Genomic DNA, 25,532 nt, shown 5'->3' with positions numbered 1-25,532 from the left:
ATTCAAAAACCTGGAATAAAATGGCCCATGAGAAAACACACATTTGAGCAATCTTCTCTCTCCCTGAACAACTCAGTTTGCTGAGCGAGGAAAAACATCAGGCCATATGTCATTGACAGGAATATAATCACAGGGTATCAGGCAAACGCAAATGTAAGCAAATAGGGGGGAAATGAATATTAAACATGAATATTTACATAATTATATCTATTAAATTGACAACGTACGAACATACGAATTGCCTTGCTGAATTAGATCAAAGATTTGTCTAGCCCGTCATTCTGTCTCCAGGAAAGGTCCCTGGGAAGCTCATAAGCAGGCAGCCGTCATCGGCTTGTTCCCAGCATTCAGTAATCAGAGGAATGCAGAATCTGAGCTTGAAGGTTTCACCACGATTAGCTGTCACAGAAACAGCCATCAGCAGGTCTATCCTCGATGAATCTGGATGATCCAACATTTGATCCTGACTCAAAATATTTACTAGTTGGAAATTTGGAGGGGCAAAAGTGCCCTCTAAAATTAAATGAAGCGGAGCCTTCCGTCACTGAAGTGCCTCAGTCACAGTTCCTGCCTTGAGTAACTGGCTGAGCGACTTCACAGGTTGCCAAGGCCCCACAGCGGAAGACTCCTGAGGGAATGGAGAACTGCCCTGGGCCAGGCAGCCAAGGCAGGTGTTGTGGGCTGTGCAGCCTAAGGCTCACCATTGCAGTCTGCCTGCTGATGCTTCTACCTGGCTGGGTATTTTCAGATTCATAAGGTAAAGGACCCCTGGATGGTTAAGTCCAGTAAAAGGCAACTCTGGGGTTGCAGCACTCATCTCACTTTCAGGCCAAGGGAGCTGGTGTTTGAAAACAGACAGCTTTCCAGGTCATGTGGCCAGCATGACTAAACCACTTCTGGCGCAACAGAACACTGTGACTGAAACCATAGTGCATGGAAACACTGTTACCTTCTTGGTGCAGCGGTACCAATTTATCTACCTGAACTGGTTTCCTTTGAACTGCTAGGTTGGCAGGAGCTGGGACAGAGCAATGGGAGCTCACCCAGTTGCAGGGATTTGAACCACCGACCTTCTGATCAGCAAGCCCAAGATAAGGTTACCAGACGTCCCCGTTTCCTGGTGACAGTCCCCAGATTTACACATCCATCCCTATACAAAATCCATTGAAGTTGAAAAGTGTCCCTGGATTCATTGAAAAAAATCTGGTAACCTTAGCCCAAGAGGCTCAGTGGTTTACACCACAGTGCCACCCATGCCCCACTCATATATCTGATATGGCCAGTGTGAAGTTGCTTCTGGAGATAAAGGTACAATTGTGAATATAAGAGCCCACCGCTGCCACTACTTAAAGATGGTTATGATTTGGTACAGGAGCTCTGTTCAGGTTTTTTCTTTGAGAATTAGATGAAAACCAGTTTCAGAGGTCCTGAATATAGCTACCAAGAAACATACTTTGCTCCTGATACTCCTAGTATTTAAATAATGTGATTGTCAGCTATCAGCCATGGTTATGCTGAAACTCCAATCCGGAGTTTGATGCAAACATTAAAATAATCCCTCTGGAGTATTTGCCTAAGGCCATTATAAGAAAACAAAGTAACATTCAGCATTCAGTGAAATCTATCAACTTTACGAGCCTGGGAAATATATTTAAAAAGGCATTAACTTATTCTAAGGTTACAATAATAGTAACGTTGAAGAAAAATGGATTCCTCACATTAGAAGAATTAAGGATAAGAATGGATGCAGAAAAGTCTCAGTGGTGCTAATATTTGCAACACAGGAGTTTCATCAACAAACATCTAAGAGGGGGAAAGATAAACAAGGATTTAACAACATTTGAGAAGATTATCAAGCAGAGAAGAAAATTCCCAAAGGTGTCGTCTGCCATATGCTGGTTGCTGTTAAGTCTAAGTTTAAAATTAGCTGGAAAAGAATAATGCAGAGAAATATCTCAGGAGAGCGGAATTGCATACTTAGAACAAATATACAATTGTCGCCATGAATAAGTGTTAGAGAAAAGTATATTAACTATAATAATAGTTACTATATCATTGCTATTTAATATGCAATGACTTGGAAAAATGTATCCAAATCTTGAGGCACATTATTGGAAATGTGCATTTATGGGTGCTGATTTAATGCACACCTGCTGAGGGAGTTAAAACTTATTCAGAGATGATTGTTCAGGTCCTTGCAACTCTTGTTGGATATGTACTCTCTCTTGATCAACTTCTAATTCTATGTGGATGCACATAAAGGATATTCAATCTGAACATGGAACAACAGTAAGGAATTTGTTGAATGTTGCAATAAATTTGGTGGTCATAAAATAGTGAATATCTAAAATACCCTCAATTAAGGAATGGATAATGAGGATAATAATATATTGTAACAATGGTTAAACTAATAGAGCTTGCTAGATTAAAATGAAGGAAGGTTGCAGAAGGAACAGTTTGAGAGGTCATGGTACCCATTTATGGTTTATATAGTACCCGTTTATATAGTAATAATATAATCTATAATTTTTATCCTTTTTCACAGCTGACATGAGCAACATAAGGAATTTTAAAACTGAATGTAGGAATACATATTGTATTATGGTAAGTGAGCATGACTTAGGGCTATTTTGAGACTCATGTGGTAAAATTATTAAATATAAATATATTAAATGACATGTGAGTGTATTATGAATGTTTTATAGGTTTCATTGCTGTCCCAACTGTACCAGACATTACATTGTGTTTCAAATATGGCCCTTTTTTGAGGAATCAAGACAATGCCAGCTGCAGGATTGGCTGGGCTCTCAGATAAGAGATTTTCAGTGTGGCCTTAACATGGCGGAGACATAATACTGGGTTATCTATCTGAGTGCTCCATGGAAAAAAAAATTAAAAATTATCCATACTTACCTTTTGAACCACTCTTTCCAGGCAGAGGTCTGCACTTTAACATTCTGTATCTGAGTGGGGTTTCCTGAGCTTTCCCCACGAAAACTCGCTCTTCAAAGCTGAATCAGAGCAAACATCAGTTTGGGTTTTCCATGGATTGACATTTGCTCCAATGGAGCTTTAAAGAGCAGGTTTTCATGGGGAAAGCTCTGGAGCAGAAAAAAGGGATATTAGGACACTGAGCATTAAATCGCAGGCTGTGCCTGGAAAGGTAAATATGGATGAGAAGTTCCTGGCGTGCTCTGGTCCATGGGGTCACGAAGAGTCGGACACAACTAAATGACTAAACAACAACAACAACAATAGTTGTGTTGTTGAGACTATTGGTGGGTCCTGGGTCCTGATGCCAAGACTGATCTTTACCAGTAGCTCCACTAGGCAAACAAATCTGCAAGATGCAGCCTCAGCTTCAATGGCCCTGCTTGCTAATGTAGATAGGAACATCTTTATTCCTTAAATCAGTCTTACTCAACCTTGAATCTCCAGATATTGTTGAACTACAGCTGCCATCAACCCCAGCCAGCTTAGACAATGGTCAGGAATGATGGGAGTTCAGCAAGTCCACTAACAGTCAGGCAGAGTTGTGTCCTGGCCATGGCCACATTTGCAATCCAGTGCCCTGCTGGGAAGGATTGCAGCCTGCCTGCAGATTGGCCAATTGCAAGCAGACTTAGGTGTGAGAGTTCCCTGAGGGCGGGCCAACCAGCCAATAGATGTTACATGGGTTCACTCCTGGGGGGATAAATTGAAGCCTGCCATCCCTCCTCCCCTGCTTGTCATCGGATCTCTTCCTCTCCCCTCCTCCCTTTTTCATAAGTTTTTGCTTTTGTGCTCAGTCCTTTTTTAGACCTTTTTGACTGCCATATTTGGGGCCAGGCAGAACTTGGCACCAGCCATTTGGTTTTTGCCTGCCTCTTGGCAATTTTCACAACTTTGTGAGGTTAGGCATGGGGTAAGTCTTAGTCTTGGATGGAGGAGAGGTTGTAGCCCCTGCCTACCCAATTTTGGTTAAGAGTATCCCGTTAAAGGGATCAATGAGGAGTTGCTTCTGTCCAAACACCCAGATGGGGACTAGGGCCATAGTACTCCTCCAATGGAGACCCCTTAGGGCATTGGTGGCCAAACTTGCCCCTCCAGCTGTTTTTGCAACTCCCTTCATCCCTAGCTAACAGGACCAGTGCTCAGGGATGATGGGGATTGTAGTCCCAAAACAGCTGGAGGTCCAAGTTTGGCTACCACTGCCTTAGGGGTATCCCTATTTGATGTGGTTTAACTTTAGACACACTCCCAGCAGCTGGGTTGGTGGGATGGAATAAATAGCTTTACCCAATGCCAATGCCAAACCATTCACATCTGTAATCAATAAAATTGTGACCTATTTGAACCCAATTTTGCTGGCTTGTCTGGTTATTCATCACTTAGGGAGTGACGGGGTCACAGGGCTGTGGCACACAACTTCTGGGGACCCAATGTTAAGGAACCCTGTTTAGATCATCTGGTGATGCTTTCATATATAGCCTCCTTTGGAGAGTTGACAGGGAGATGCTTAAGCGTCTATTCATCTCTCCATACTACACACTTCTCCAATCCAAATAATTGTCTCCAAAATATGTTTTCAAGTCTGGGCTTCATTATTTTATATAATGTGTGTTTACTCCTTATGTGAACAGCACCTTTGGAATTCACAAGTGCTACTATTACTTATTAGCTGCTTATTACAGCAACATATCAAAAGATCAGCAGGTTCTGTACTCTTCCAACATCTTTTATTCTCAGTTCAGAGAAACCCAGATGATTTTCTTTCTCAGCTGATGTTGCTGGAAGAGATTTCATGGGCAATCTCTGAAGAGCTGTTCTGCTCACTGCAGCTAGCTGTTGTTTGACCCTGTTCACAGAACAGAGCTTTGGAGTATATGAAACATGATAAATTAATTACAGGCACTCAGAGAATCAGATCTTCCCTCTCCTTTGTGTGAGTTTCAGCATTGTCTCAGACAATGGTAGGGATGTCATCCATCATCTACGTTTCAGTGATTTTTTACCTCCCAGAGAAGCCATTAATAAATGTTCCAGCAGCGTAGGATTATGTCACTTCACACCATAGGTCTACAGAGGTATAATATAAAATTAAACACCTTAAGTGTTATTGGGCAATTTGATAGGATAACAGTATGACAACTTAAATCCTTTACAACAAATACTTGATCTTAAGGAATGCTGAGTGACATATTTTTAAAAGATGCTAAGTGCTAGTGCTGTTTATTTCCAGAGAAAATGCTGCTGTCATTAAGCATAATCAGGTACAAATGAATCTGAAATGTGCACAATGCTTTGTAATCATAAATCCTCGCAGCACGCCAGCTATAAACAAACAGCAAGAAAAAGCTTCATTTCATACCAATCGCATGCAAAATGAGATGGCACTTCTGCAGGGGATCGTTGCTATTTACAAATAAGGAGATCACCTTAAGCTTCTCTCTGAGACGACGGGTGGATTTCTATTTTCCCCATAGCGGGGATCCAGTGCAGGGTTAACTGTCTCCCACAAAATCTGGAGATGTCATGAGATAAGCCCATGACTCAATTGTTGCTTGGGTCTTTACCTCTGTCCAATTATATTGTAAATAGTCCTGCTATTTTTGGAAGGTGGTATAGAAATTAAAGTAATTAATTATAATAGTTTAAAAGCTCCTTATCAGTGTAGTGTAGCAGATAATCTCAGTAGTTTACATTCAGCCTTCTTTGATTTCACATCTCCATGCAAGTGGATGGCTAGGGTTCCTTTAGGAGGAGCAAATCAAGCATCCCTATAATCCTGGGCCACACTATACACAACCTCCACACAAACGATGTCATCATTTCTCCTACTGAGTCATTTGCACAACTAACAGCTGAGTAGTACAGTGATACCTTGGTTCTCAAACGCCTTGGTACTCAAACAACTTGGAACCCAAACACTGCAAACCCAGAAGTTAAGTGTTCCGGTTCGCGAACTTTCTTCGGAAGCCGAAAATGCTCCATTCTGAGTGTTACGCTTTTGATTTGAGTGCCACATTTCCGTTTTGCGGGTTCAGTTCCGATATGAGTGCCACGCTTCCATTTTGGGTGTTACGCTGAGGTCTGTCTGTTTTGGCTATTTATTTTGTGTTTTTGATTTTGTGGCTCTTTTTGTTTTGTTTTTGTAACTGTGTGGAACCCAGTTCAGCTACTGATTGATTGATTGTGTGACTGCAGTACACTGTTTATTGCTTTCATTTTAGATAGTAAAATTCATGTTAAATTGCTGTTTCAGGGGTTGTTTTTAAAAGTCTGGAACAGATTACAGTGGTACCTCGGGTTACATAGGCTTCAGGTTACAGACACTTCAGGTTACAGACTCTGCTAACCCAGAAATAGTACCTCGGGTTAAGAACTTTGCTTCAGGATGAGAACAGAAATCGTGCTCCTGTGGCATGGCCACAGCGGGAGGCCCCATTAGCTAAAGTGGTGCTTCAGGTTAAGAACAGTTTCAGGTTAAGAACGGACCTCCGGAACGAATTAAGTTCTTAACCCAAGGTACCACTGTAGTCCATTTTGCATTACTTTCTATGGGAAAGCATGTCTTGGTTTTGGAATGCTTTGGTTTTGGAACAGACTTCCGGAATGGATTAAGTTTGAGAACCAAGGTACCACTGTATGTGCAAATGGTAAACACAGCCTGGGGATCCCTAGGATTAAAATCAACTTGCTTAGATAGAGCTCGAGTCTTAAATGATTTATTAGGTCCTGTTGGAACAAAGTAACAAGCCATGGTTTTCTGTTATTAAAACATGCAGTAACAACCCTCAGGCTTGCACACTCTCGCTCTCTGAAAGGTGAAAGTTAAAGCTTCCTTCTGGTGCTCAAAACACACTTTAGTTTCCTGTTACATCAAAATACACAAAACTGGTTTATTTAAACCACAGTTTTTTATAACTAAGCAGGATCAAATTTTGGATACAAAACATAATTGTTCTGAAAACGCATGATAGTGCATTGCAGTATCATAGCAAATACTATATACAATTTTAGCAGTCATGGATAATCTTAGGAACTGCAGTTTGTTAAAGGTACTGGGAATTGTAGCTCTGTGAAGTCAGCCTCATATTTTTTAGAAAACTACAGTTCCCAGGATTCTTTTGGGGGAGTAATGATTGTTTATTTGTTTAAAATATATGATGTAGATGTGACCTATGACTTGCTAGGGAAAAATAATTATTGCCTACCAAGGGCAGCCAGAATCTATGTGCCCCTTTAATATGCATCTTACCCTTGCTATATTGCACAAGGTCCTCTGCACTGTTGCCTGGCTATTAACATCAGATACCTACCATCTTGCATCCATTTTAATTAGCAGAGCTAGAAGGTGGTTGTTGTTTTTTGCCTTTGTCCCTATTGAAATTCATTTTGTTAGCTTGGGCCCAGTTCTCCAATCTGTTGAGGTCATATTGAATCCTGATTCTGCCTTCTGTGGCATTAGCTACCCCTCCCAGTTTGGTGTCATCTGCAAATTTGATGAGCATCCCCTCAACTCCTTCATCCAAGCATTCAGTGCCCTTTGGTTTAGACCTTTCAGAGCTAACAACTGGATTTCAAGCATTACTTTGAACAGAAACATCAGAATGCAGCAGAAACAGAAAAGCTGAGTTAAATAGGGATATTTATAAAGTATCAGCAGAGCAAACATATATAACTGAGAGCATTAAGTAGACAGCACCTTCTTAAAAGAGACCATTTTAATTTCAGAGGTCACCAGTCTTTGAGACCCAGGAGGACCATAAAATAAAAACTGGAAGAGTATAATATAATACCTTCAACTAACTACCCATAAAAGAATCTCAGGTTCTCCAAGCTTTTGTCTTTTGTTAGTGACTAAGGATCACAGCCTATCAAATTTACCAGTGAGTAAGTTCTACTGAACACAGTGGAACTTACTTCTAAGTAAGCATGTATTCCTATGCCAAACTTCCTGGGAGTAAACCCCACTGAGACTTACTTATGCTTATACATGTCTAAGTTCTGTCAGCAATAGGATAGTTCTTTCCCCTGCTCCTGAACAACATTCTGTATATATGCCTATCTCTCATTATTCCAAAAGTCCCCTTGGATTTTGGAGTTCAGAAATAAAATCTGGTAATTCAGAAAATGAATTTATGTATTAGGAACCCTCCGCTTTTTTTGTGAATGTTGTTTACAAAGCTTGCCCAGAATGTTGTGTGCGCACAATGCCCCGCAACTTTCATTTCCTTCATGTCTTTCCATTCTGTACATTATCAAGTGTAAATAAAACACTGCAAAAGAGAAAAAAAAGGAAAACAATCTTGCTGTGCTCATATATAGTTGTTTTTCTAGGAAAGCATTTATTATATAATGAAGGGCTGCAGTAATGTTGTAGAGCAGATGTTCTGCATGTAGAAAGTCCCTAGTTCAATCCCTGGCATCTCAGAAAGTCTGTTTAAATTATTATTATTATTATTATTATTATTATTATTATTATTATTATTATTTTCTGAAATCCTGGAAGCCCTGTTCTATGCCCAATAAGCACGGGACACCTTTGCCTGGTGGCGCTGTGGCCCATAGATTGCAGCAAAATACTGGACAAGGTTTTGCCCAGTATCCTCTCTGTGTGATGGGCTCATGGGGAAAAGGTGCCCCATGAGTCATTGCTTCAGAAGGGAGGGGAAAGCCTATATAAGGCTGCTTCCCCTGGCGCTCACAGCCATTTTGCTTTGAGAGCTTCCCACCTGCCCACCGTCGGGTTAGAGCCTTCACTGAGCAATTTTGGGTCGCTGGTTGACAGAGCCAGAAAGAATTATTATTTTTTTCTCAACCTGATTGACACTTGGTTGTTGTTGTTTTTTGCCTTCCCCTCAGTGAAATTATGGCATTCCTTTATTCGGTGGAAGAATGTTGTTTGTATGAGGGCGGAAATGACATTGGTCAGGATCAACAGAGTACGGAGGGCGGCATAAGGGGCCTGAGGGCATGGCAAACCAAAGCTTGGGTTCAGCATCTGCCTGGCTGAAATCTGCACCCTGGTGCTTTAGGGAGAACTTGCTTGCTTGGCTTGCAGCATGGTAAGGTTCAACACAGGCCAACTCCCATGGTATAGGTTAGGAGAAGTCCAAACCCAGCAGATTCATTCCATCAACATGCGGCTTTGGGAATGATGATCCTGGGACCCAATGCCATGCCAGCCCTTGTCCTGCCTGCTGCTGTCAATAAAGATCTGGCCTGATTTTATCCCATCACCGTTGTAAAGTCTGGTTATTTTGCTGCTCTCATGGGTCACATAATGCGCCTTCCTGGGCAAAGCCACTGCTATCAGTGTTGACAGCAAAAACCTATATAGAGCAATGCTTTGACTTGATATATGGCAGCCTCCTTTGTTCCTACAAATGCACAGGAGCGAAAGTTCAGATTTACATATTTGCAGAAAGGATCCTGTCATCAGATATACAATTACACCAGTATTCTCTCCCCTCCCCCATGGTTCATGAATGCACATGTGTTCAATGGATAGACATGTGCAAATCAAGTAACTGCCTCTAATAGGGAACCATCTAAGAGGGCAGCAAAGAGGCAGAAATCATGGTATATTTGGTGCCTCAACAACCATGATACAATTTCAGTAAAAGAAGGTTCAGCAGCTGGCAAGGAAGCTTGGGCTTTACATTCTGTAAAGCATCAGTAAGAATCCTAAGAAACACATTATCTACCAGCTCATTATCTACCAACTAGGAAAGGTGATTAAAATATATTGGAAAAAGCATTGCACCTGAGATATCTCAATCCTATGATTTACTTACTATGCATTAGAAAGCAATATCTGTCTGGTAGGCAGTACATGTATATATGTACATGCTTACTTTTTAAAAAAGATCTAGTTTCTCAAAAGAATTTTGTTGAAATATTTGCTATGAAATAGACCAGAAAAAAATATAACTTAACAAGCAGCAAATAAACCATGGAATCATTTCTCCTACATAAAAATGTCGAATTATAGGCAGTGGTATAAGCCGATGAATCTGTTCTGGGTGCTCTTAACTATTTTAGCTGCATCACTAACGGCTAGCTTTCCTGTTTTGATCAAAAAGAACAGCGCAGATATGCAACAATAGAGTCAGCCTAATCATTTCCTTTTAAAGCGTCTTAAATCCAGACGTTCCCAATTCAATTACTGAGCAGACAGTACATTGCATTAATCAGATTGCATTCGTCATAAACCCCACACAGATGAATAATCCTGTTAAACAGCTTTCCAACTTATGCCTCCACTGGCTTTTCCTGGACCAGACAGTAGTGAATGGTTTGTGTCGGCGGCCTTCCTTTTAGACGAACAGTTGGTTATTTAAAGTTATAGGCAGTTCCTTGCATTTTGTCTCTCCTGTGTATAGCCACATGCTGTCTGTCTTGGTGACCCAGAGGTCCCACTGAAACTCTTTCGCAATTACTCCTCTACTTGTTAACTCAACATTAACAAGAAAGGAAGAAACACTCCTGCAATTTCCCATAGAGCATTTCAGGTCAAAACAGAGTCTACATAGTTAACTACTAGTTTTTCTTATCAGATTTTTTTTCTTGCCACAGCAACATTAAAATTACTTTTATCCAAGAAAAAGCTGTGGCCTGCTACCCTTATATAAACAAACATCACACAGTGCTGTCACTTACAGAAATCGGAGAAATGATAGGCATTGTAAGGAGCAAGAAGGGGCAACAGGAAAGGGGAACCATGTCAGGTATAGAAGCAAAAGATCAGGGAAGGGAGGCAGGAAGAGGGCTAAGAGGCCACTGGAGTGCAGACAGGCAACAACAGACTGATGGGGTCAAGGAAACCCTAAGATCTGGGGTCAAGGAAACCATAAGATCTGGGAGCTTCACATAAGCTGTATGTGGATAGCTAAACAATAAATTCATTTTTGTATTATGTATTTATTTAACAAGTGTTAAAATGGCTTTATTTTTTTTAAAAAAAATCTGTAAACTGCTCCTATAAAATCAGCAGGCTTTAAAAACAAGGAATAACATTTTCCCTACTACTATTACTGCTCTGCTGAACAACAGCAACTAAGGTGGAATCTAGACACATATAAAAACCTCTCTGAAAATGCTTTTGTTTAAAGCTTTTTTCAAAACAACATCAAATTTTCCATAAGGCTCACCATCGCCATCTAGTGTCGTATTGTATATTGCACTTAAAACACACTTAAAACATTTTATTTGCAGCAGTATAGCTGAGTCCAAAATAGCATGCAAGCTTTTGAGCACAGCAGAACACTTCAGCAGGCTGCATGTTAAATAATAACAAGAGAGAGAAAAGGCAGGGAGGGGAGATAAAAAGGAACCCATGTTGAAGAGATTGTACGACAAACGAAATAATTTGTAGACTCAGTTACAGACTATCATCTACAAACCTTTTGTTTGTAGACAAACCAACCCCCAGATAAAACTACCCAACTGGGTTTCTACTATACTTGCTGATTCATCTAATTCTATACCTACTGAATCTTCTAAAATGAATCTCCCACTATGCTAACAGAAGGGCTACTGCAAGATTTCTCTTTAGATCTGATTTCTCCCTCACAAGGGACCTGTGAGTTTAGATTAGCACCAGAAACAGATCCAAATAACTGGTGGCTTCTGTGTTTGCAAAGGGAGATAGCCAGTCACAGCCAACATTCCTGGAAGTACTGAATTATATCTGCAAAACTCACCTTCTATTTAGTCTTAAGACTTTTGCAGGCTGTAGATGGGGCTTCTACTATTCTCTCTCACACACAAGCTTACTTTGATGTGCTTAATATAAAGTTTAAATAACAGTACTGGCAAACTCAAAAGCTTACATAGTAGTTTGTAAGTCTTGTTTGGTCTTAGTAAAAGTTGTTTGTTTTTACTGTACAACGGTACCTCTGGTTACAAACTTAATTTGTTCCGGAGGTCCGTTCTTAACCTGAAACCGGTCTTAAGCTGAGGTACCACTTTAGCTAGTGGGGCCTCCCGCTGCCGCCACCACACAATTTCTGTCCTCATCCTGAGGTAAAGTTCTTAACCCGAGGTACTATTTCTGGGTTAGCGGAGTCTGTAACCCGAAGTGTTTGTAACTTGTTTGAGGTGTTTGAGGTGTTTGTAACCCGGGGTACCACTGTCTTTGCTGCCCTGCTTTCTGTGTGGTTGCTGGGAGTCAGTGCTTGATCTATGGGGCTCTCCTTGCTTCTGATATACAAAGCGGGGTACTGTTGCCACCACAGCCACAGGAGATAATCCAACATATCTGTCAAGGAGCTGGCTAAAAGAATCAGATCCATTGGTTCTAGCAGGTTCTTGGCTTATCTGGCTAGCTTTGATAATCGCTCACTGATATAGACTTTAAATTTAAGTCTATATAGGGAAATTTTGTAAAATTTAATGAGGGATAGAAAAATCTTGGAATGGAATGTTGTTGTTTTTTTGGGCCTTAGTGGAAATGTTTTAAGAGGTTAAGTGTAAATAGGTATATTAGATTTAATGGGGAATAAGATTAAAAATATTTTAAGATAAAGGATTTGCTGAGATAACGTATAGAAGTGGAATACAAGGAGGGAGGTGAGAGGAGGTCAAGGAAACAAGGGAATGGAAGATAGATTATGGTAAAGGTATGATGTGTGCTTTTAAATTGTTTTTGTTTTGTTTTGTATAGTTTATGGTGTTTAGATGTTAAGGTTGTGTTTTGTATTGTCCATATTGTATTGTTTCTTTTGTTTCTTCTCTCTTTTTCTCTTTTTTCCTGTAAGTTTTAAAAGTAATAAATATCATTTTAAAAAAAGAAGAAAGATAATCGCTCACTGATGATTGATTGTTTCTACAACTGATAAAGGATTGCAGTTGGAAGTATACAATTCGCCTTGTGCAGGAATTCAGTAGGTTCTACTCAATTTGCATTGGAAATCACATCGTTGTTTATGAGAAAAAACACTGAAGTAGTCTTCTGCTTCTCTGGTATCCCATTTAAAGGGTTCTCAACTTGTGCATCAGTCATTTTCTACGAAATGTTCACAAACTGGTAATCTATGGCTGAAAGTGGGTGTTAGGAAGTCATTCTTCAAAGAAAGAGAAAAGAAGTTTTCTTTAATAATTAGGAGTGACATTCCAGGCTAATTGGTTACAGCTGTGGATGAAAATAAAAAAGAGGAAGATGCAGGTTGCACTTGCCTGCATGAGGAAAGAGTACCGACACCTTGTGAGTTTATACCGTGGTGGAAAGATGTATGCAAATAGTTTTGTATATAGTCGCAACTAAAGTGCTTGTGAACCAGCCAAGAAATAAAGTAACTCTTGACTGAGTATTTTGCACAAGTCTCATAGTCTCTTGTCTGCTGCCAGGAAGAAACTCTGCTACAAGCTGTTTAAAACCGTTTATAGAGGAATCACTACACCAGCAGTGAGTGCAGTAGAATTGTGAGGGCAACAACCTTCAATAGTGGGGAGCTGTGCTGATTGTCTACACAAAAGCAGCTAAACTACAGCAGGGGTCAAGGCCTTTGAATGGAACACTGGACAACAAAAATGCTTTTTACACATTGCTTTGTGCTTTTTAAAAGCATTTTTCTAAGAAACAAAGCATGCAAATGTAACAGAGTGCTTGTTGATTATATACTTTTGCCTCATTGGTTACGCTGTATTTCTCCCCCCCTCCCATCCCAACCAATTAGTGAGCTCAAGTTACATAATGCAGTTGCATAACAAGGTCATCCCTGAGTTGAAACTCATAATTTTTCCCGAAGTTACAAATGGTCGAGGAAAGTTCCCCTCCCTGAATAGTCAACTTCAAATTTGCACATGTTGACAGCTAACTTCCAACTCATTTAATTTGCTTTGACAATCTTGACCTGGTTTAGCTTGCTTGAAGAACTTCAGCTAAAATTGTTTCCTCTGCTGTGGCAGCACAGTGGGCACATAGCAACCAAATCCAGCTATAAACAGCTGACACAGAGCCCCTCACCTGAACTTGTATGACCTCAGTGACTCACATAAGATAATAAACATGGATCCCAGATGAGGACAATGGAACGTCAATGAGATCAGGGCTTACATTTCTCAAGACATTTTCTTCATTTGGAGCCACAAGTGTGAAACAATTTACCTAGTCTATCTCAGTTTTTACTAACCCTTTTACTCATCCATATATGCAGAGTTTTTTGTTTTAGTTTTTTAGGTAAAGCACCAACTTTATCCCAATTAACAAAAGCACACCTGTATGACAAGCTGAAGACAATTCTTAAATGTCACTGGTGACCAGGCTTGGGGGTGTTTAAAAGCCAATTGTGTCCCATTGAATAGTGTCCCATTAAGTTTTGCTGTTTAAAGTTCTCCCACATTATTATTATTATTATTATTATTATTATTATTATTATTAATTATTTTAAGTTTTAATGACAGTTCAGGCACAGAGGCAAAGAACCTACTATTGTCCCAGCACATTTGCTTCGGTTCCTTATTAGACATAAAGGCACTGGTTCTCATCCAATTTCCAAACAATCAATTCCACCTCTGGTCTTATTCTTCTTGGGAATCAGTTGAATGACTGCTTGAAAGCCTGAATCCTCAACAGTTCTATCACTATCAATAGTGCTGGTCAAGAGTAAGTAATGTCAAGATCGGGGCCATTGTCTATCACAATGCTAATACTAAGAGGCAAGAGCTGGATTCATGTTAGGCATATGTGTAACCTCCACAGAAAATTTGTTATTTTAGTTCCACTCAGAATTCCATAGGACTTATTACAGGAGCCTGTTTTGGGCTCACCACACAGTAATGCTGTTTGTCTGTCCAGTCAGCTAAGCTCACATCTAGTCCATACTTTTAGGGAATCAAAAGTTTCCATTGATAAGTGGAACACAATCTGAACAGCAAATGATATGGCAAATGCAGATGATGAATTAGCTACATAGAGGGTTGAATCTGACTGAGGTAAAAATGTAGCAGGGATTAGGAGAAAATGTAACAAAACAGAGAATCAGGGAAGAGGGAAGTTTCTTTTTCTTAGAAGAGCTTGTCTCAGCATGATCATATATACTATGCAGGAACAACCAATCAATGCATCATAATAGATACTAGGGCTTGATCAGTTGCTAACAGATTAGGTAAAGGTACCCCTGCCCGTACGGGCCAGTCGTGACCGACTCTAGGGTTGCGCGCTCATCTCGCTCAAGAGGCCGGGAGCCGGCGCCGTCCGAAGACACTTCCGGGTCACGTGGCCAGCGTGACGAAGTTGCGCTGGTGAGCCAGCACCAGTGCCACACACGGAAACACCATTTACCTTCCCGCTATAAAGCGGTACCTATTTATCTACTTGCACTTAGGGGTGCTTTCGAACTGCTAGGTGGGCAGGAGCTGGGACCGAACGACGGGAGCTCACCCCGCCGTGGGGATTCGAACCGCCGACCTTACGATCAGCAAGTCCTAAGCACTGAGGTTTTACCCACAGCGCCACCCGCGTCCCTCTGCTAACAGATTAGAAGCAGGAAATTAAAGCAGCTTTAAATGCAGATACTGAGGGGGCAACAGAGTACAAAATGTAAAAGACAAAATTACAGCTGAAGAAATTTCCTTCAACTTTAGCTTTAGGAAAAATCAAGTGCCCACCCTTGGGATGTGCTAAGCCTTCTCTAACTCCACTTATGAAAAGCTGTTTGTTTCTCCAAAAATTCTTCAGAGGCTTTCGCTTTTGTAGCTTTGGCAATATTTGCTTAAAATATCACTACAGTTGGAATATTGGAAACAACATTAACTTTAGGCTGTTCCTGTGTTAACCTAGATATACCAGTCAGGGATTAACAACTTTTAAACCTACCAAAACAGTTAGGGGAGTCCAGAAAGAGCTTTATGAATGCTTTTGCTACATAATTAGATGTGCAAATCCATCAGGGATGTTAAGCATCTCACAGGCAACAAGCCCTGGCCAGTGGGCCATTTCATCCCCCCCCCCCATTATCCTGTACCAGCTGATGCATTTCTCTCCTACGCTTATAGTATAGCTAGAGAATCTGATTCCTCTGAGCATGTCCAGAATACATTTACCCTCTCATTCAGTAACAGTGTTGATTCCAGGCAGAAGTGAGACCAGGCTCTTCCAGGTTGCCAATTGCATTCTGTTGGTTTAAAGAAGCCCCCCCCCCCCCGCAAAAAAAAAAAAAAGTTTTTGAACTATTTTGGATACATATAAACTATAGGGTTTGTTTTAAAGTGGCTTCTGGAATAAATTTACCTGGGGTAAATTTATCCAGCGTCTTAACATAAGTTTTTGACAGAGGTCCATATTTATCTTGGCAAAGCATGGGACTCAAAGAAGATTTTAAGAGGCGCAAGGAGCTCTGTCACCACCATTACCCAGCACTACTACTCACTAATTTTGAGCTTCACTGAAGTGAGAAACCCTTCTGAGACAGTAGCATTGCTGCCGTTACGTAGACTTTCTCTTGTTTTGAAGTTGAGAGTTATGCCTCAGGACCCTTTTGACTTGGTTTCTACAAATCTGCATCTGTCTGTCTTAAACACTGTTCTTGTCATCAAGTCAGAAGCTTGCAGAACCTGATTGCAGTATCATCTGAGTCATTCACTCTGGCAATGTGGAGGCTAGCTTGAAGCTGGAATTAGGCAACTGAAATGCATTATGCAAATGAAGAAAGGTGTTTTGAGATGTACTTCAACTTGCATTGTAGTTGTCCAGCATTATCACATCTGGAAATCAAGCAATTCATTTTCATTTATGAACAAAAACATGGAGACGGGGAGTCTTTATTGTTATTTCTTCCAGAAGGTAAAGACATAAGCTTTTAAGAAATTGGATTATTTTTTTCTACTCTATGTTCCCAGTGCTAAAGAAAAATGAAGAAACATATTCTGCATCAAGCCCATACAAATTATCATCCCCAAAGTGTAATGCAGTTCATCAACCATCAACATTGCACAAATTGAAAAGATGGGAGATTGACAGAGGCAGGGTTGAGCCAGAGATCTGGGCCAATGAGGGAGCTGTCCACCAGGTTCTGCATGAAGGGAGCTGTCCAGCGATACCTAGTGCTGAATCAGCAAGACTAAATAAGGAGAATCAAACAGAATTGAAGACTGCAGATTTCCAGTGGACTCTGCTGCCCATCTCTTCCTGGAGCTCTGAAGGGCCATGAATCAAAGTTCATATCAGTGCTTGCCTCCTCCTGAGTATGACTGACAGAAGAGAGGCCCTTGGTTATCAACTGGATGCAATGTATCCATGGCTAGATTTGGGCACAGGCCCACTGTATCCTATATCTGTGGCTGACAGTGGAAAGCTGGGGGCCCTGCTAGCCTGCTGGGGCAGGGTGCCTACAGCTGTCCTTTGATGGACATTAATTCTGTGGTCCCAATCTGTGATGACGACTGCAGTTAAATTACTCTTAACAAAAGAGGTTTAAAGACTCTCTCAAGGCAAATCTTAAAAAATGTAGTATCAACACTGACAGCTGGGAAACACTAGCCTGTGAGAACTCCAATTGGAGAACAGCCTTTACCAAAGGTGTCATAGACTTTGAAGATGCTCAAACTCAACATGAAAGGGAGAAGCATGCTAAGAGCAAGGCATGCTTGGCAAACCCTCACCGTGATCAACTCACACCCAGAAACCTATGCCCCCACTGTGGAAGGATGTGTGGATCCAGAATTGGCCTCCACAGTCACTTATGGACTCACTGTTAAGACCGTGTTCATGGAAGACAATCTTACTTGGCTATGAGTGATCACCAAAGAAGATATTCTCTTAGGAGAAGTTCTTATCAGCTTCATGTCCTGTGCACAACTGGGTTCTGGTTGATGCTCAAGGCAGTACACCAGGGCTTTATAAACCTATTTTTGTGTCTGCTTGAACTGCAAAGAGAGGGGGGAGTTGTCAAGCATCACACAATATGTGACTCATAATCTGCATTCAGATTGATGGGTCACAAAGTTTGCTGAGCAAGCTCAGTTCCCAGAAAATTTAGTTTCTAGTGCTGGTTAAGAAAGTTCAGTGAATGTGACACTGTCCAGGGGAGGCAGACAAGTTGGGAGCTCAGCTCTAATACCAGATGCCTCACACTCAAGGTGGGATTAGAGGCAGGTGATAATTCCATTCAATTGTTTAGCGAAATTAAATTAGAAAACTGGACAATGCCTGCACCATCATTTTATCCCAGGACACACACACACACACGAGATAATCAGTGCTTCCAGTTCTGGGTCTGATTAGAGGAGGATGAGTAATTTGTTAACTCACATTCCCTGCTCTCTGAACTCAACTCCAAAGAAGAATTTCTGAGTAGAGGGAGGGATTGTTTGTCTCTCCTCACCCCAGCAAGGAACATGTGCAAGCACACTCTCCTTATTTATTTAATCATACTTTATCAGTCACTTTCTCCATGCAGCTCAGAGCAATGCACATGCAGTTATCCCCTTCAGTGCTTGAATTATAGCTTTATTTCAAGACCAGACCAGACTTGTATATCCAGTCACCATACGCTAAATTCATGCTTAGGGTAGATAACACTGAATTCAACAGCTATGACTAACTTAAGACCACTGAGTTGCACTCAATCAACTTTCACAAAGATCTTTTTAAAAAACAAAACCTAAGCTAGTAATGAACAATGATTACAATGGGTCTACTCTGAGTAAAAGGATAGCCGACTTCAGTGGGTCTGCTTTGACCATTGCTTAGTTGAGTGCAGTCTCATCTCCACAGATGTGTTAAACTAGCAAGTTTGACATAATTTTTCTGCTGGCAAAGCACTTGAAGAAGTAACTTGAAATAATTACAGTCAGTTATAAATTATGAAAAGAATATATTTATTATAATTGAAGGTACATCTTTAAAATAATGTGGCCTAATAACAAAACAAAAAAGTTTCACCGCAGGTGCAAAACTGCAATAAATACTTAGTTGAACACAAAATTTAATATTAACTTTTGTGCAGATTTTTTTTTAAGTGACTCCCTCAAAATAGCCTGCATGCTTTCAACCGCAGAGAAACCTCATGGCATCCCCCCATTTTGAGGAGGAACTCCTTGGTAATTTTTAGCTCAACTTCAGTTGCAATATCTCACAACTTTTCTCTCTACCTTCAGAATCTCATGGGCCCTTTTCTCATTCACATCTGAAGTTTGCTTTAGGGGAAACTCAGAGGCAACTCTATATTTTATCATCACAACAGTGGTGTGAGGTTGAAGACTCCACTGAGTTTCATACTTGCACAGAGATCTGAACCTTGCTCTTCATAATCCAAATCCAATGCTACCTGGAGATTCTCACCGCAAAAGCAGGTAGCTTAGGAGGACAGGTGAATGACCACTTGTCTCACCAGGTGGTATGCATTGTATTTACAAACACTTGATGGGAATGAGACCAACTACACCCTCTTGGCAGTGACACTGCCACTCACCAGAACAGGGGTGGAACCAGATGAGGCAGTTATGTTTGGGAGAGCTCCTGGTTGGTGGTAGCAGTCCCACAGGTGTACGCAGCAGTTTGACCACATCCCAATGAGCACAGTGCCATCATGCAGGCATTACTGCATTTCCAACCCATTGCTGCTACTTTACTAATTTCTTGCTACACTGAGGCTTTTGAGTCCTTGGTTGTGAGTCCTGGAAGACGTGTTCCCTACCTTGCTGGCCCTCATTGACTTCCAGCTACAAAGGCGGAGGATGCTGAACAGACTCTTGGGGTATTGTTTAGGGGGTTTTCTTGGGGTGGGGGTTGATGATGTTATTGGTATTAATTTTTGCATTATTTTAGTTCAATTTGGTTGTGATTCTTTGATATTTTATAAGGTCCCCTGGCCAGAACCCCTCTGACAAGATTTTATATCTCCTTGCAGACACGGATAAGTATGTGCCCTGGTGTGTGTAGCACTCTTTGCAAGTGCTGCTAGGAAAATTACAGCAAATTATATAGCCAAGGTAGCCATCAACTGTAAAGGAGATGAATTTATCTGACCCTCTCTATCTACATCAGGCTATGCTCTATCTTTGTCACCAAACTCCGAGTATAAATTGCACACTGTATTAATTGACATTGTTTTTTGATATATTAGTGGCCATGTGATGATTTTAGCTTATGAATTTTATTGTTTAATGTCTTGATCTGTATATTGGGGTACTTTTATAGCTATGTTTAGAGTATGCAATGTTTCAATAATATAAATGTTTTAAGTGTTTTGTATCAGTCCAGTATACTTTCTTTTAATTGTCGAATGATTCTGTGTACATTGCGGCAGCCTTTGGCTATGTGCAATAAAAGTGACTGACTGACTGATATTTTATTAATTTCTTAATTATTGCCTTTGTTCTGTTGTAATTATGTAATTGTTCATGTTGTAAGCTGCCTTGAACTTGGTTTGAATGCTGGAAAGATGACATGCAAATATGTGTGTATGTATGTTTTGAAAAGAAAAAGTGTTACCTGTGGGACAGAAGCTGTGAACCATGAAAGGAAGCCCTGTGTCAATTAATTTTCACATGGCCATTTTTGCCTGCTTTCAGGACTTTCTCATCACTCTCTCAGTAAACAATCCAGATGGCATAAAAAAACCCCAGAAGTTTACACTGCTTAAAAACTACATCACCTGGGTCTAAGGGATGAAATAGGCCAAGAACTATGCAGTTTGGCTTCCCTATAGCCTCTCCCGTTAATGGTATTCTACTCACACAAGGGCAAAATCCATTCTGTACTGTGCAGAGGAATGGAACCAAACTAACGTGAAGATTAACTCATGCTTGGCCTCCAAGGAGGAGGGGTGGGGATGAACTCCTGAATTCAGTACTGGAATCTCAGGTGAATAAACACAGGGAGGGATTACAGATGCCAACATATATCCAGGAGTTAGTGAAACCCAACACTGCATTCCTCCCTTGGTGAAATCCCAACAAGTGAAGGGAATCAAAGTGAGGAATTTAAAATAAGGAGACAAGACAATGCTGAAGGGTTCTCAGAAGCTTAAAAAAATCTCTTTTCCTCCCAACAGCAGTTGCTGCCAAGCAAATAAATAAATAAAGCAGCACCTTCAAGAACAACAAATAATAGCCCAAGAGACAGCTGGAGCAAGGCAAAGGGGGTACGGATTTAAAACTAACTCTATCTGTGGTGAAGCAAATAAGCTGTCAAGCAGCCACAATGTCATATTCAGTAGCTGCATATACTCTAAAACATTCTTCCCCTGAAAGATATTTTTGGACAATGATTCTTACCAGTCCCAGCCTGCATGGCCAATGGTCACAGATGAAGGGAGTTGTAGTGTAATAATGTCTAGAAGACAGAATTGCATCCCACAATTCAGGACCAGTTCACCTGAACTAGGATGGTTGCTTCATAGATGAAGAATCGGGGAAGGGAGAATACACTCCTCTACACACACACACGACAGGAGCTCTCTCCCTCTAGATCCATTCTAGTCTAGTTTCAAGCCTGGTTTTAGCACTGAAAAAGCACTTCAGCAATATATCAAGTGTGAAATCATTACAGAAGTGGGCTAGTCCCCCTATTTTCCATGTAAATTAAAATCTGGGTTGTCTTTCTTTTTAACATACCAGGCACCCAACAGACTTGTGCCCATATGCATTGCTCCAAATCTCCAATGTAGGTCTCTGTGTGTGCACAGAATGAAAGGAGCCTGTGCTCACACCCATTTGTGCAGCTATGTCACTTCACAGGAACCTGGACCCCAGAATATGGCCAGAAGGCACATGAGGTTACTGTCTTGTTGAATAAGCAGGCACTAACAGATTTTTGTTGTTGCTGCTGCTGCTGCTGCTGCTGTTGTTTATCTACCCATGGTTTCGAAATAGCCTACTATAAATGATTCCCATATCACTGTTATTTGTGGGAGTTATTTGAGAGAACATTTACATGAGCTAAAATAATTGTGTGGGAATTCATTCTTCAAAGAAATAGATAAGCCATATGGATCCCGCTTCCCTCTCCCCTCAAAAAAACCCCCGCCTTTGTCCTGCAAATCAATTGTGTGTGCATGTAAATATGCCATTGTTATTTATATTCTGAGAAATCTATTCTGGAGGTGCTTTAACGCGTTATTTTTGTAAACAGCTTAGAAACTATTGTAGTTAAGTGGCACGTAAAATGTTTAAAGAAAACAAAATAAATAAAATTAGAATTGTCTGCTCATTTGGACTGGTTGAGAGCTAATCAAATGAAGCTCAATCCAGATAAGACTGAGGCATCCTTAGTGGATGGTTCCCTAGACTGGATAGGTAGGATTCAACTTGATCTGGAGGGGGGTTTCCTCCCCCCAAAGAGCAGGCAAACAAACTGGAAAAATTAGGAAGTGAAAGCATCAAATTTGTCCATCCTTATTTTATCCTGTATTTTGTCCATCATCATTTAAGTCAGCCTTTTCCTCCCAATTCCATCCTGGTACTTTTGTTCCAACCAGGAGCCACAGAGAACTCACCTTCAAAATTCTCAGTATGTCTTTTTCCTTAACAACCATAATGCGACAAAGTTTTAACGTTAGCTTCCTACGCTTCACAGTCAAATTCCCCAGCTCTTAAACTCCCTCTTTTCATATAAGCTTCCTGAATGTTCAGCGTGTAACAGAGCATCCATCAAGCTATAATTCGAGAAGTAATGTTTATGATCTTTTATTCCCCTTGAAAGATGCCAGCTTCTCCTAGCAGACCTCATCAATCCACAGAACTCTCAATAATAGAAGCCTCTCTAAACACTGAACTAGAGAAGGACTAAGACACACAGAATTGTGGTTAGAATAACTGGACTTGAACCAGGGATGCCTGAGACTAAATACGTACTTAGCCATAAAGCTTTTGATGAGTCACACAAATCTGGCTCCAACTACCTCATTGAGTTGTTGAGAGGTGATAACATGGGGTGGCTCTCATGTTTTGCCACATTGTGCTCCTTAAAAGGAGCAATGGGGTATAAAAGTGAAAAAGTATTTATACCTGTACACAGGGCCCTGTACCCATACTGGGATGACATGAATGCCTACATGCAGAGAAATACGAACACGATTCAATGAAATCCAGATAACCTCCCCTTCCCAAAAGAATCCCAATGCATTTTTCCAATGAATCAGGAACAGAATCCTAATGTTCTCCTCTGTTCCTTCCTTAGGTAATCTGTATGCAGGTGTGAGGGAGAGATGGATAAGCGCAGGATAGTATGTGCAGGCCTGCCATTCCCAGGAACTGTTCATATGAATTCCAATAGAGGAAAATAGGGTGCTGATGGGTGCCATTCCAATCTTTCTATGCATAAGCACCACCTTTGTGCTTTACCTGAAGGAGCGTGTCCACCCCCTTTGCTCAGTCCAGACACTGAGGTCCTCCTCAGAAGGTCTTCTGCTGATTCCCTCACTGCAAGAAGTGACGTTTCAGGGAACCAGGCAGATGGCCTTCTCGGTAGTGGTTCCCTCCCTGTGGAACGCCCTCCTTTCAGATGTCAAGGAGATAAAACTTGGGAAGATTTTAAAATCTGATGTTTGATTATGTTTTTATATATGCTGTAAGCCACCCAGAGTGGCTGGGGAAACCCAGCCAGATGGGCGGGGTATAAATAATAAAATTGTTATTGTTATTGTTATTTTATCATGTCCCTTCCCCACCTGCAATAAAACCCAGGTATTTTTGCTACATTGTGCACTAATTCTGCTCTCTGGACAAACACACAAATGAGCTGATGGTGGGGCAATTGCAACAGTGCACTGGGATAGAACAATGAAGCCCTCAGGGTTTCAAACAGCAAAGATAGCAGAAATTACTCAAAGGTGTAAAGAGCAACCTTCTAAAACATCAACAACTCCACCCCACCCACCCTCTCTCTTCTGTTACACATTTGACTAGAAAAAGATAACAGCTCCATGAATTCCAGCAAGTTAATTGCTGATCTATCAGAACAGATTCAGTGCTGAGTTTGATTCTTTTAAAAGATGAAAGCCTGAATGTTGTTTTCTTTCTTTCTTTCTTTCTTTCTTTCTTTCAATGTTATTTTAATTTAAATAAGACATCTCCATTCCTCCTCTCTGCAAACTTCCTACGCAGCAAGCAAACTCAGAAGGATGCACCTTTGCATACAGTTGACCTGAGACTCCACCATTGCTTGGCATAAGTAGGAAGAGAGCTCCCTCCCTCAGTAACAGTCTTTCTGTCTTTTTCTCCCAGAATAATGATTCCAGGATTACTACTCCTAGTCCTTCACAGTATCAATATGACAAAGGACATCAAAGCAGGACATCAAAATAACTTATTCCAATTACAATAGAAATTCCAATACCTCTGCATATATATTTTTCAATTCGTTATTATTTAACGTGGAGTGGAAAACTTGCAATTAATGCCTATTGGTCACCATAGCCACACACTGCATTGTATTTCTGCAAAGCACTGTGCAGTGAAATCAGAAGCAAGCCCCACCAGGCTCCAAGGGAAAACATCTATAGGATTTCAGCCTTAACCATACAAAACTGGAGCACGAAGAGGGAAGAGCATTCAAAGAACATGTGCTATTGCACTTTGCTTCTGCCAGAAGCTCTTTTTCCTTAAACTAATATTTTTGGTCGTGAAGGCAGCACTGATTTAAAGTTGCTTCAACCATAGAATTCTGCCTTTACAGGGAGGAGTCAGGCTAATACCCTGCCCAAGAAACAGCAAGTGTTTCTTTCATATGACCAGTGCTTTTTTTTTTTCCTTCAAAAAAATTGGAATATTTATTCCAGCAGCTTTAAAATATATGCAAAGAACCTATGCAGAACAGGCCAAAGAGAGGCTATCTCCTTCCCTTGCTCCCCAAAAGTCCACCTAGCAGCTGGCCCTCAGTTGGTGAGGGTAATCAGTGCTTCCACCAGGTTCCCCATGTGTTCTCGCAAGCTGCGTTCTGCTGCTGCCCTGGATATTTCCATCTCGTTCATAATCAACTCCAAATCTTCTTTCTTGATTGTGACTTTGGCCAGTTCTTTTTCCTGCTCCTGCTTTGCTTTCTGCTCTGTGGATCTTCGGTCTCCAATCACTGATATTGCCGTTTCCAAGTTGGAGCTCTGGATCTCTTTCTCCTCCGCGTAGTCCGTGATGCGCTCAAGGTCGGCTGCTCCGCTGTCGTGCTTCTGCGGCTTCTCGGCTGGTTGCTCTCTGCTGCCTGCCAAGCCATTGGGCTCTGCTTCTAACTCAAGCTCAACATCCCCTTCAGCTGCCATCGCTCTGTCTGCCTTCCGTGCTCGTCACGTGGTAAGGGGCGCTTTCGGAAGCTTTTTTCTAAAAAAATGTTTAGGGGTACTCTAAGCTCAACATCAAAAAAACCGAAGGTCATGGCCACTGGGCCCATCACCTCCTGGCAAATAGAAGGGGAAGAAATGGAGGCAGTGAGAGATTTTACTTTCTTGGGCTCCATGATCACTGCAGATGGTGACAGCAGTCACGAAATTAAAAGACGCCTGTTCCTTGGGAGAAAGGGGATGGCAAACCTAGACAGCATCTTAAAAAGCAGAGACATCACCTTGCCAACAAAGGTCCGTATAGTTAAAGCCATGGTTTTCCCAGTAGTA

General features: G+C 41.1%; 1 protein-coding gene and 1 pseudogene across 7 annotated transcripts in view; both read right to left on the bottom strand.

The window, feature by feature from the left end:
* Positions 1–25,532, bottom strand: part of CDH18 (cadherin 18) — a 634,566-nt gene that overhangs the window by 165,933 nt on the left and 443,101 nt on the right. The window lies entirely within an intron of this gene.
* Positions 24,677–25,212, bottom strand: LOC309348094 (huntingtin-interacting protein K pseudogene; annotated as a pseudogene). Its single transcript has one exon. The product of its transcript is annotated as a huntingtin-interacting protein K pseudogene (transcript).

Source organism: Podarcis erhardii (genome assembly GCF_964252035.2).
Source record: "Podarcis erhardii genome assembly, chromosome: 8".
NCBI classification, from domain to species: domain Eukaryota; kingdom Metazoa; phylum Chordata; class Lepidosauria; order Squamata; family Lacertidae; genus Podarcis; species Podarcis erhardii.
This window is presented reverse-complemented; position numbering and strand designations above follow the sequence as displayed.